The sequence below is a fragment of the Varroa destructor genome, unplaced genomic scaffold (assembly GCF_002443255.2).
Source record: "Varroa destructor unplaced genomic scaffold, Vdes_3.0 BEIS01000004.1, whole genome shotgun sequence".
Lineage (NCBI taxonomy): Eukaryota > Metazoa > Arthropoda > Arachnida > Mesostigmata > Varroidae > Varroa > Varroa destructor.
In genome coordinates, this window is record NW_019211457.1 from 3,116,862 (window position 1) to 3,130,985 (window position 14,124).

The 14,124-nt window shown below is 42.0% G+C and overlaps 1 long non-coding RNA gene across 4 annotated transcripts; it reads right to left on the reverse strand.

Moving 5' to 3' along the window:
* Window positions 1-9,503: 9,503 nt before the first annotated feature.
* LOC147755743 (uncharacterized) lies at window positions 9,504-13,830 on the reverse strand. Of its 4 annotated transcripts, none has more exons than XR_015326934.1 (4): window positions 12,881-13,807; window positions 12,529-12,703; window positions 12,299-12,412; window positions 9,504-11,401 (listed from the first exon to the last, which is right to left on the reverse strand). It is a non-coding gene; the product is annotated as an uncharacterized LOC147755743 (long non-coding RNA). The 4 variants fall into 4 exon arrangements; XR_015326933.1 differs by lacking the exon at window positions 9,504-11,401 and having other exon boundaries at window positions 11,910-12,412; window positions 12,881-12,929; window positions 13,770-13,830; XR_015326932.1 differs by lacking the exon at window positions 9,504-11,401 and having other exon boundaries at window positions 11,910-12,412; window positions 12,881-12,929; window positions 13,566-13,807.
* Window positions 13,831-14,124: the final 294 nt, after the last annotated feature.

Genomic DNA, 14,124 nt, shown 5'->3' on the forward strand with positions numbered 1-14,124 from the left:
TTATTTTAAATCGGCTGTTTCTTCAGCTAGCTGCGTGGGCTCATCTCTAGTGTGCCATGCAGGCAAATAGATGAGCTTTCTTTAAATTGAGAGATTCGTGCAGGTTTGCATATTGACCTTCAAACAATCATAACGCATTATATCACAATTATATACATGTATGTATACACATGACTGACTCATTTCTAACATTTCATTCATGAAGAAAACACAAGATGGTATTAATTTTAGCTAAGACTTTGATCGCTTTATTATTGGTCGATGTAACGTATACTAGAACAGTAAGAACAAGAACCTGCAGTTTGTTAATCGTGTGTGTCACTATGGGAATCGCAAGCCTAACCACTGCTGATTCTCAGGGCCACAAATCGTGCGCGATACAATAGGCGCTTTAACTTGCATGGCTGGCCTATTTATGTTCTATGAATTAAGCGCCAGGTAGACCTTACTGTTCCAGTTTCATCGACTGTCCTGAAATCTATATATATATATATATATATATATACACACGTAGTACACCTGATATGCCCTTCCGTATATTTCATTTCGAGACGAACTGGTCTGGATTAATGAAATGCATTTTTTTTATAAAATATTATATAATATGACATTTAGTAGTCATGTGTGTTTGGCAGAAGAATATTAAAAAAATTATTTTGAATTTATGTGTATTTTCTCAAAATCGAATTTAAGTATCTGCAGAAAGTTATGTTAATGAGTTCGTTTTCTTAAACCTAGATTACCTGCCTTATGGGGCACTCCACAAAATACACATTATATCATCAGTTTTTTTCGAGATTTATTAATTCTCCAGGATTATATTAAGTTCAAGGTCTCATTTTAACAGCCACCAAAAGGTAAGCAGACAATAGATTTGAAGTTATCAAAATTCATGACAAAATTTTTCGTAGTTAAACATAATAGAGCGAGAGAGAGAGAGAGAGAGAGAGAGAGAGAGAGAGAGAGAGAAAATTTCGCACTCTTACATGTAGTTAGGTTTGCAATAGAATGAATATCCTGTATTCAAGAATTTGTGTGTATCGATATTTTGCTCGTCGTTACTTAGAAAATGTTTGTGTTTTTTTGATAAAATTACACTTACGAACTCTTGATGAGTATTTAAATGCTAAGCCGATACTCATCTATCTTCGATTCAATTTCGCTCTTACTAAAAACCCCCTGAACAATATACGGGCAACTATTGAAGAGGACGGCAAGAACAAGATATATACGGATATCAAATCTCCCCCGTTAGACAAAAAAACCTATATTTTTTGTTTGAATACTATTAAGCGTAAACACTTTTAGCTTACACTACTGACAACAGCAGCGATTTTCTATTTCTGCTGATGATCTGCTCACCAATCAGTTTACAACTCCCCATTCCCGGCATTGTCTTCCATCCCCTACAATAGTAGAGCAAGGGGGCAATTGCCCACTACCGAGTTTTAATGGTTTAGCCACTTCCACAGGTTCGACCGGACGTGGACTGCATTGCCGTGATCGATAACTAATATGTTTATGCCTAAACTTCTTCCAAGCTATTTATTATTCTGTTATGTTATTCTGGAGCTATTTAACGGGTCAAAAAGTTTGACTAACTGAAGTTTAAACTATATCTGATAAAATAACGACATTGAAATCCGACAGTTGTATAGTTATGACCTGCATTACCATACTTAATCTTTTTATTGATGGCTTACTTGGACGAATCGACGGTAAGACACACTACGCCACTTAACGTTTTTTTCGCATTTGAAACCGTACGAACTTCATTCTGGGGAATATAAAGGCCGAAAGCATCGCTCAATTCTGCTTTTCTTGGTCGTTATCAAGGCGTAATTATGAGGTCGTGAATCGTTGTGAAGTAAAAGGTTCTTGAGTTAAAGTCTAACAAGTGGCCCGGATATTCATTGCAGCTTAAGTCAGGATCTCTTCGAAGTTGCTCTACTTCCTGTTCGACGCCTGTGTATTTCGTGGGTGGCACACATTAACTTGAATACCGTCTATAAACATTTTTCCTTAGCTGACTTTTGATTAGAAGAACCAGCTCCAAACTTTTCCACTCCTGAAATTTTTCGAACACTGCTGCGGAACTCACGAGATACTAATGTTTTGTACATGGCGACGATATGCGGGTTTAGGTCAGTTTTTTGTTGATAAATGTTACTTGGGTTGTTTTTAAAGCACAGTGCATGTATGTCTTCCTGTGTGAGTTCTGTGTACGAAGAGCCAATTTTTCGCTTTTTTGCTGCACCTCCATCCTTTCATCTCATAAAACGTTCTTTGAAAGGTCCCATATTGGGTAAATAAGAGCTGATTGCCAAGTTTTGTTTGGCTCAAAAAGCTGCCGTAATCACAGCGAGTCGTTTTTCCATTGGAGGCCTTAAGGTTTGGCCACATCCTTTGGAGTCCTTATTCTTCCGATGTCCGTTCTTAAAATGATTGCACCAGCAGGGCACTCTCGTTTTATTGAAGCTTGTTTCACGAATCATCAACAACACCAACGTTGTCCTTTTTTAGAGATAGAAACATTATCGCCGAGCATCGGCTTTTACCACTCAACGATGCCTTTACTTGTAAAATCATCATTTTCTGATAACATCTAGTCAAGTTATAATCGTAGACAGACGAAGACTTGATATCAGTATTTACCGAATTTCGTCTACTGATCGTATCTTTTTTTAAACGTTATTAAATATTCTCAACTCGCTAAATAGCTCCATATGGGTTGTACAAAGTATTTACTGACTTACATGCATCATACCTAAAATCGTTCGTTTTTTAGACAAGGCTACATGCTCATACATACATAGATAGAAGCCGGAAGACTCCATTGGGCTATCTTTTGTCTCACCTTGTATGTACACAAATTAAGGCCCCTGAATCAAGTAGCTGATAAATTCGACTCCTATCATATATTGCATAATTTGTGTGTGAATAAGGAGAATGATCATTTCATCCTATCCCACATTGGCTACTATACAACAGTTGTTTTCTGTCATCCAAAACTTGCATCCATACACTGTATTGTTGTTCCTATTGGCCTACCTAATTACACGTATCAATGTGTCTCTACAGACCTTGTTTGTCCACCTGGTAATTCGTTTGCCACCCTTTTCTCCTTGGGTAGGTCCTAGGCGTTTCGTTAACAACATCGACATATTCGCTGCTCTTGCTGCTGTCATTGTTATTATCTTTATCGTAGTTGTTACTAGTGCATGCGCATACGTTTGCTCTATCGCCATTGCGCTGTACTCTTAGAATGTGTCCGCCAAACCGCCGTTGGAACAATAATGAACGTTGTACATCATACGCGAATCGTCCTCCCCCTCGTTCGCCGCTGGCGCCATCACCATCACAGCTGCTTCTGCGACTACAACTAGTTCTACCATATGAAGAAGCCCCTGAGGAACGGGAAAGGGGCATTTTGGGACGAACGATAGCTAACGGACTAGCAATTCGAGGACCGACCTCGAACGTCGCAGTCACTGGGGGCTTACAAAGCTGCGTCGACCGGGCCATTCAGGCCAGACGGGTTTCATTTTTGTAGGGCTAGAGAAACATCTAGAGCACTGAGGGTCTGCCCTGCCTAAGCCGAAGTAGGGATCACGGCTATAGACCAAATCGCAGAAACACCGGTGAGTATTCGGGACTGCCGCTCACCTACCATGTATATCGGACCACGTATATCTGCTGGCCCCAGACCACGTCTGGGATTTCTCTCTGCCAACACCATCGCATAGCTTCCCTTGCCCCCTTTCTCTAGCAAGCTCCATTACTGTTAGCCATGGCGGTAATAACGCAACTGTCGTGTGTATGTGCGACAGCATGTGTGTATGGGTGTATATATATATGGGGTTTGTATGTATGTGCGTCTCTCCAACAGTACCTCTCTGCCAATATGTAGCTATGGCTGCGACTGTTTTACCGACATCAGGAGCCGAGGCAGATCCGCGGCCTGCTCGTTGATGGCGGCAGCCCTGGCAATAGAGACAGGACCTGCAGCAACAACGGCAATGGCTAGGCAGCCTATTTGCTTTTTCCGCCTACGTGCTTAGAACCGACTGCAGACATCGTCTACTATCTGTTCCCGCCTTTACTCCGCTAAGTTCCAAACGACTCCGGCACTCCAGCTTGTACCAGCGCTCATAGTATATTCTTTTTACTATAACGACAGCTACTGCCACAGCTATGGGAAGCAAGGCTGGCACAGCCGCATCGCAGACGTACAAACTATTCCGCATGTTACCGACCCTTGCCTTCCGCGGATCCGGTGGATCAAACTTCTGTCGGTACGCTATGGCTGCAATGCTTGCGAGCTTCGTCGTATAGATGCATCGTCAGCAATAGATGGCCGATGAGGACATAAAGGGACCACTATGAATTGCTATGGCATGATGCATGCCCACAGGTCGCGTAAACATACCGATTGGCTCGAGTAAACTCCAGCAGTAGCTGGGATCAGTGTGCTAGTGGTAACGAGAAAAAAATTTGTGGTCAGACGAAACAGCCAATGCCGATGGCAGAAGGCAGCGACTCTGCTTCACTCTTGCCATTTCGAGGGAGCCAAGCCCCTTCACGTCAGCCCAATAGAAGCCTATGGCAACAGCGTATGGTCGCGGTGTTCTGTCACGCATGGTAGCTGAGCAGTCTTCGATAAGCGCGTCAAAACAAAAGACGCTGTTACGTCAGTGTTCCAGCATCGTGGGCGAACGCATAGATAGCATTTCGGTCGTGGGCAGACATAAACAAAACTGCGTGTCTGGGTGTATAATCGTGCATTCTATGCGAGCATATTTTACTTATATTTGCCAATATTCGTTAAGGCATCTGGTCAATCGCTGCCTGCTGCGTATCCACATGTTTGACTATAAAAGAAAATCGCCAGTGCAGTAAAGGTTGGAAGTTAGCTGGGGATGGTTTCAGGATTATTCAGCAGTAAAGTGGCTTGTGTGGATTTAAATGGCTCGTATGTTCACACCAGCCGAGTTTGCGAAGTCCGGCAAACATCTAACATTGTTTCTGCTTGGTGAGTTTTCGACCTCGTATTGCCCACGTGAGGGTAAACGCATGGGCTGGTCGGTGAGTCTGAAAGTAGGACCAGTAACTCTGTAAGAGTTTCTGTAAAAGTACCAATAGTAGAAACAGTTCTGGATTCCGAACAACGTTTTGTTTCCTATGTCGTCTCCCCTCATGCTTCAACAAACTCGTTTAAACAGTCGAAGTTTGCTGGCGATGCACAGAAGCTAGGTCAGTCGCTTGTTTGGACCACGTAGGGTGTTCTAGCTTCGGCACCGTGGGCCTATAAACCGCGAACGTGCGGCATGAGAATCAGATTGCTAGAGACAGTTATGTCAGGCCTTGTGAAAACATAAGGATCGGAGCCCTTCGGCACACCGTGGACGCACGGACGGTGGCCGATAGTGGAACGTTGTTATCTGGTTTAGTTTTGCCCCGTGCAGAAAAGAGTTGTACAATGTGTATTGACACACTATTGATCGCAAGCACCGATCAAGAAACATGGAATTGAGAGATTGGCGTCAAGCTAAAGACTGACACTTTATTAGTTTCATAGTTGGCTGGTTGAATGTAGAATAACGTGTGGGAGATAGCAGCTAGCTAAATTAGTCTGAGACGGAAATGAACGTGATAGGTCAAACAAGCTGGCACACGGTACTGGTCGTTGTTTACTTTGCTTGACAACGAAATGGGCCTCAGAAATGACGAAATAGAGCGCCCAATTAGAAATAGTAATTATATGGATCTGAATAGGTTAGCTAATTTCGATGCCTATAGCTGTCATTGTACATGAAAGTTTGGGTCGTTTCTGTAAATAGCAGTAACTAATGGTTTATCGTTTGAATAACCTAACCATTTGATGCTGACCCTGCTACACTGACAATGGTATAAGGTAAATGTCTATTTTCCATATGTTCGTAATTAAAGGAAGAATTATCTACGATGATTTTGGAGACAGTATGAGATCAAGATATTACAATGTCTCAGTGGTTAGAAGTGATCAACATATGACATACTCATATTTTCAAATGGGATTTTTTTGCCGAAGCATTATAGTTGTTTTTATTCTTCTATCAAGACAAAACGAGGTTCCTTGGGGCGAGATAGCAAGTTGTTTACTCTTTGCTATGAACAAATCGTCATACTTGATAATAACGACTTCACCCGAAAAAAAAAATAGGCAGTATCTGTAGTATATTTTTCCATTCCTTTATTCAACTGGATATATTAATTTTACTCGATTCACTATATGGAACTCGGCTTCAAATTAGATTACAGTAGAAACCACGTGCTAGCTATGTGAAGATCGTTTCGGTCCTGTTCTCTAGTGTGCAGCAGATCGGCCCTATGTGCAAGATTGCTATCTTTAGGGAGATATCTGTTTTCGAACACATCCATATTTGTACTTACAAAGCTTTTTATTATACTTTTTACACCAGTGAACGCAAATATCTAGTCTTATTCAGGTAGCGCCTTTTGATGCCTTCTAGATTGATTGGGCGGTGGTTCTAGGAGCATAGAACTAGAGGGTCTTCGCTTCTGGTTGGGCACACGCAAATTAATGCGGTCTTATATCTGCAAACGAATAAATCGTTATAATATTATCTATACTTTATTTAGCTTGGTACATTAGCCGGTAATTGACCTGGCGATGGCACTTCTTAGTAAATTAATAACAGTTGCACAGTTGTTGTACTTCAGGTGTAGGTAGATATCGCGCATCTTCAAACGTCTACGCATCGAACTAACTCAGCACTTCTCTCAGGCGATGTTTTTTAGCCCATGTCTTAAAGAGAAAAAAAAAATCTTTTTTTTGTCACTACGAGAGATGGAGCAAACAATAAGAGATAGGCAAAGGAATCATCCATTACACACTTCGATTCGAGCCCAAAGGCTACATCGATATTGCAACCCAACATGGCTTTATCAGTCCACTGTAAATAGGTTATTGGAGTAGTTTCTCTAGTTCAAATTTGTTGCGGTACCTCCACACTCCCACTCAGTTTGATCCACTCCATGTAGCTGCAGTGACACAGCTACCCTATCTGGCCATTGCTAACAGCTTACCGCTTGCCAAGAGCTTCATAAAAAAGCCCTGTTCGACAGCAATGCAATGACCGACTTCTCTCTCATTAAATCTCTTCTTGCACTCAGATTTTCGCAGAGGCCCAAGCTACCGCGCGGGATTTCCATCCCCCACATAGCTCCCTTCGTTAGTCCCAGAGAATGCGTCGCCTTTCCTGGGCCAAAGTCCATTCACTTCTGGCGGTAGCGTCGCGTAATACGAACATCTAAAGTCGTTGTCCCGCACCCCCAACGACAGCAGCAGCTGCTACAGTAGTGAACCAGCGAACGTCGCTAGAAAGGAACCAACAACGCAAGACCACCTAGGTTCGTAGCGCAGACATTAAACTCTCGTTTACTGCTCCACCGTCGTCTCCGCATTCAACTGTGCCATATCAGTGAAAATTACTGCAGTCTTGTTGTCGTTGTTGTTGTTACTATTGTGTGAAGTTAACTGTATGCATCTTTTACCGTTATCAGATCCGACATTTGCTAAGATCCTTTACTCGTTTGGTAGCTGGTTTCTTTCTTTTTTCCTTGGCGAATACCACCATATAGAGACCGTCAAGAAAAAACCATAGGCCACCACGTTAATTTTGCCTGCATTGTCGGCTGATCCAGGAACTCGCTGACGCCGTCGGTAGCAGGCTGACTTGTTAAGTTTGCCTTTTTTAGCTAGTCGTTTTATTATCCTACATTTCGCTCTAGTGCTACTTAGGCCTCGCTGTGGCCTTGTCGACTGCTATTAGCCGACTATTCTGATAAGCTGGTTGCACATAGAGGGACGCCTGCTGAAAATCTGACCAAGGGTCTTCTTTTGGAGGGGGAACCAAGAGCGAAACTGGATCTATACTACTGCCGCTCAACCACTCACAGTAGTCCTCGTAGCGGTGGTGCGGCGACCTAAAAACGGTCACTCAAGTTCGATTTATCACCTGTCGCCGAGATTAGTCCCAGTGCTCACCACCTCTACCCATTGGTGACCGCTGCCGGCACTCAGACCCGTACTACAGACTTTAACTGCCTTAACTTGTACCCCTGTGCATGGCGCCTGTTTCCCGTTCACTTCTGTGTGTATTAGCAGTGTAACTGCGGCTGTCGTGGGCCAACGAAGTCCGCCGTTACTATTGAAACCCGTTCGAACGTCAACGCAAACATGACCGGCTCCGCTGAACAGCAAGCCGCTAGTACCCTTCGAACTACCTACCAAGCAGACCTAATTTAAGATACCATTAATATCTCTCTTTCATTTCTTCCTCTATTCTCATGCATTTTCAAGTCTAAGCAGTCAGGACACTGAGGGACCCCGTCGGGTGTCGCTCCTCCGGTAGCACAGTAGTCCCAGGCCCAACCTTCAATACCATTAGGAAAAACAGTGACAGCGATGACGATAGTGCCAGAAGCGAATGGAGGTAGAGCAGTTAGTACCGTAAAAAAATGAACAAATAAACAAACTTTGGAGCGGCGCATTGCAACCGGATGCTGTTTTTTCTGAACTTACCTTGGTGTGTCAGGTTTTTTGTTTTTATGCCCGGTTCCATCGGCATGAACCTAGAAGGACATCCAAAGTCTAAACAGTTCCGCAGGACGCATCGCGCGGGACGTGTGCCCTAGCGGGCGAGACGTCGTTATACAATAATAATAATAATTCAATAGTTAAATGAATTCCACCGAACAATAACCATAACTCAGCAGCTTAAGCGCACTGTTGCAATAACCACTGTCCTGTAAGTGATAGATCGATTACGCGAAACGTCCACTACACAAACAATATATATATCTGCCTAATCTAATCTGCCTAATAAATACAAGATAATTTATACCTGTGTGTAGCAGTGCACATATTACTATAAAATCCTATATATAGCAGAAATTTAAAAAGTATCTTTGCTTGTCTTTGTACCCGCCATTTAAGGTGTTCTACCTTGCTTCTTCTTAATTTCCACTATCTAAGTGAACTTCGACTTGGCCTCCAACCGCTCGTTGTCTCGAGTTTTCGAAACAGAAACGCTCTTGATTTCGATAAATAGAGGGCGTCTTTGCGGAAAGAGAACGGGTCGATAAACTCTTGCAGGGTTCCACATTATTTCCGTAGGGTTGCGCTAACATGTACGACTCATTGTTTCTTAAATGTTTCGACACTGCAAAAACGTGCTCGATGAGTAAGTATTTATGGGTAAATGTCAGAAGCGTTTATTTTTAAACCCTCTCTATGACTGGATTGCCCTGATAATCCTTCCTTTGCTATCAGTCCCCCTCTGTAGAACTATAATTTTCTCTAACGATACTTACGGACCCATCGTCCTTGAGTGACCACGACTAATTCGCTGTTTGTGGATTCTAATCTTAACTACTACCTGTAAATTGTTACACGATGTGCATCCACTAGTCAACGACGTCCCGGTACGGCGGCCAGTTTCAAGGGAAGCTAGCTAAAGTCATTTTGTTTAATTTGTTTCGGTGTAAATATATATTTATTATACTTGAATGTCGTAATTCAGTATGAAATATTTTTATTTTTAATTATAGTATACGCCATTGTTATTCATAGCCTTCTGCCATTTGGGGTGCTTTACTTCTTTCGCTGCTTAAGAAACTATGTGTAAGGTCTTCAAAGGAAATTTCCATGCTGTGTTGATAGTTAAAAAAAAAAAGACTAATTTCGAAAAAAAAACTGATTTACTGCATCAGTACCTGTTGAGTCTGATGGATGACGGGGGACATTCAACAGTTGATCCTATATGTTCTACATCGTTTTGTTTTTATTTAATGATTTTCTAGAATTCTTAGTTACTTACCCTATGCGAACGAGCTTTCTAAATAACCTTCTTAAACTAGGACTAACTGAGCTCGATCTTGCTAGATTGATCTAACGCTATTCCAAAACACCTATGGAACACCATGGCAACCACACAAGCATCTACTAACCTTAATAGCAATCCCTTATCCTTTTTAAATCGCTTATTTTTTCTCATTATTAATTTCTGATAGGTATTTTCGCCAAAGCAAAGATCTGAGTCAGCCTAGTAGCATGTTTGCCAGTTAAGGCTACTGTCCTAACATATTCAAAAAGATGCGCTATCAGGCATCTAGGCCATGCCACCTCCTAAATGAATCTCCCGTTGCGGAACAGTAAAGGTGACCTATCCATGTTCACGAATCTTTGGAGCTAAACGCAGAGTTTTTTCCGTCATATCCTCACAGTACATTTCAGTCATCATTGATGAACCAGAACTCATCAATCTGTAGGAAATAGCATAATGAAGACCTCTATGGTAGCAAGATTACTCAAAAAATGGAAGCAGGTCATTTTTTTCTCAAAATGGCGCACGATATTTTTGTAGAAAATAAAAAATACCTGCGTCAGTCTTAGCCTAGAAAACTTTTTGAATACTCGCAATTTACCTACATCGACTTCTTCAATCTCTTGAATGTTAAACACTTATATACATTCGCGTATGTTCAGTGACAACATCAATGCAGCAACGTATTAGTTCATCCATTATAGTGTGTCTACTTTTAAATAATTTCCCATTTTATTAGTCTAGGAAAAAGATAACAAAAGAATGCTATTCATGTGCTGCTCATCCTATAGCTATTGTTTCTCCAACTTTTATCATTTTCATAGAATCATTCATTTTTTCTACGGAACATGTACATATTTGCATGCCTGCATATACGTCGGATGCAAGAGAAAAGATCGAAGCAAAGGAATAACGTCAACAAAAAATTACGCTCCTACCATACCAGACACCCCGTGACGGAGCACCGCACGTCCTAGTGTCTACCTAGCCCGCACATTTTCCCGACGCGTCAGCTGCGCTTCATAAGATCGCCGAAGTAATGTTGGTTCATCGTATCCGTACGCATTGGCATTAACTGCGCGAATCGATTTTTCTCACACTGCTAGATTTCGGTGCATCGTTCGTTCCCTGACGTTTCTTGGCGTTCCTACACAGCTCCAAGTCGCAACGGGATGTCAGCGGTATTCGTAAGTAATTTTCTACCTGTTGTGCTGTACTAACGCTTGGCCTCACAGGCTCGCAAAGAACATTAACTGATATGCTTCCTCCTAAGATGTACCGTTCGCTTCCGTGTATCCGCGCTGTAGCCTTATTAAAACACATCCCTCCGCTGGGGCGCTGCCGATTACCCGCATTTTCGTCCCACTTGCTAAGTTCACTGGGGGATAACAAACATGCTATCCTAGTTCCCTATACTGTTTGCTACGGCTGCATGGTCCAGCGTATAGACCGCCCGTATATATCCATACGAGCGTTTTTGCCGAAGCAGAAGGTCGAAGCTGCATCGGCTTCTGCAATGCAGAAAGGTCATTGAAATAGGGTCCTCAGTTAAAGGTTTAGTCGTCAAATGCCTAAATAGATGAAAGATTCATAGCCGTTACCCTGGAAGGAACGGTGACGTACGATAGTGAACAGCTGTGGCTTCGGTGTAAGCGCTGACCGGCGGGATTCGACCGATTTAGCGCTTAGCGATGCTAAACGCTTGTGTACTACCGCGCCCTATCTGAAAGGTGAGCAACTGCGGCTAAGCAGAGGCGTGGTAAATGTCACGCGAATCTCGCTATGACTGTACTATGATTTCATTCACACTTCCGGCTGATGTTGATCACTATCGATGCGGCGGAGTGTCGGGTCCCGTAGTTTGTACCCCAACGATGATTCTATGTGCTTTAACTTTATTGAGGTCCAATAATAATAAAATCATTAGGTGCTCGATAATGATCGAGTAAATGGGATATGATATTCGATTACTTTAGCCAGAATCTTTAATTGATTGTCCAAAGGCAAACAGTCAAGAACTGTATTTATCCTTCTGCGGCTTTATTGAAATATCAGTCGAATATTTTGACGAAACAGCGCTACTTAACAAAGCAGGCCAAATTCTACCAATCAGGACTCTGGTTAGCATGCCGATGACCGGGACGCTATGCTTTTTTGAGATAGGTAGCCTCTGGCCACAGACCGCTTTTAGTTTCGATAGTGTCACATAAGTACTACACGTATTGTAGTAGATTGAGAAGAAAGCAGATTTGCCATATATAGCATCGCAATCATATAACAGGCAGAAGGAGAAGTCCTCGGCAGAATGAGTAAGGCGTGACTCAAACATGTCCATTGCCGACTGTTTCCCGCCTTGACAACTTAAGAACGGCGAAGACCAAGTCGATATCCGGCTTGGTTTTGTTTACCTCTTAGCAAGTGGCTTTCAAAATCCATTGGGCAAGTTCTGGCCTGGCAACTGCGAGGACCCCTCCGAAGTTCCGGAGCACATTTCAGCTCGCACGAAACATGGCCATTACGAGCTGTGGAAGAAGTCAAAGAAGAAGCAGTTACACGAAAAAGCGGACAATTTCCAGCTGAAATCATCTTTAACTCTTAAATAGTATCGTCGTCGTCTTACATGATGCAAGTAACTTACAACGTTCCTGTCGCTGTTTTTTCCTAACAACATTTAGTTTATGGCTGAAGTCGAAGTATATCCAAGCAGCGCCATCGAACGAGCCACTTGAGTTGGTAGCAGCAGTATGGCTTGCACGATGATACCAAGTTGTACCGAGAACTTTGTTCTAATGTGTTTCCTGTGCGTGTTTATGCTGTGAACACATGACAGGGCATTTCGTATCTGGCTGAGTACTATTTGAATATATTTAAAAGTTAAACTTCTTACGAGAATCGTTGAAAAACAGTGAAAAATATGTCAGATTAACATGTGAGATTATGTGAATAATATATACGTATGTAGAGGGTAAAGGAAAAATCTAAAGTATTACCTAGCAAACTTTGGAAACTCCACTTATTTCCATTTGCAATTCAGGTATGCTGCAAGCAGAAAACAGAGTGAAAATAGAAAGAAAAATTTTAATTATAAAACTTTTTGAGGCATTATACTACCCACCCAAGAGCACTTCACTGTTCAACGTGGTCTCAAGCATGTTACTTGTTCTTCACTAATCCATCTACATCAAGCTTTATATGGTTTTATGTTAGGCATGCTGTCCCGTTCTCAACAACTAGTCGTTCGCAGTTTAGCAAAATACTATTGAGAGGGCTCTAATTGGCCCTATTTCGGCCCGAATCGTTCCGATAACGCCTATTCAGATGACTCTCTCTGACGATCTTTTGTGGTCACTTTACGCCTTGTCGACAACTCGGATCCCGGAAAAAAAGTGGATGGATGGAAACAGCAGCTAAGTTCTTCAGGGCTCCCATCGCATCAATAGCTCTGCTCGAAAGAAGGACTACGACACTCATGAAAGTCTACTTCAGTGTTATGGGATATGCGGACTATAATCGTAGATTCTACAAAAAAGTTCACATCTTTCCTGTTTATGTGCACCCATTCAATAAGGCTGTGATCCGTGAGCCTGAAGCCGATTGATCTATTGTTGATCTCATTGTTAGGATGCGCAGTAGATGCGATAAATCTAACGTTATTTATTGCGTTTTGTTGCAAACCTCAAAACCAGATGACTTCGAATTTGCTGATATGAGTAACCATCAGCTCAGATCGTATGGTTATAGATTGTCACAAGATTATGCCATACCCTTCTGAGCGTTTATTTCATATATTTAAAACGATAATTTTGGATCATATAGTAACTATCATAGGTAAACGAGCACAAAACAGAATCTGCATTGAATTAATTAAAGGTCGATTACGTAACGCATGCGCTGCAATGTTTTCAAGTCGAACGCGATACTCTCAATGCGACGATTCTGTCCCGTACAGCGCTCTACCCGCCACTCTGGTGAAGTACACCTCTCAAAGGGTCGCCGTTTACCTCATACAGTTTTGTCCAGACCTGCTATATATATATATATATGTATGTATATATATATATATATATGTATATATGTGTGTATATATATATATATATGTATGTATATATATATTTCAAAATGGATTGTAACTCAGTCAGATTGTGTATTACCGACGTATTCTGTTATTTTACGTATATCTCAACCTGTAAATGAGCTTGCTCTATATCTATTAATCTTTGGGTCGCTGCTGCGA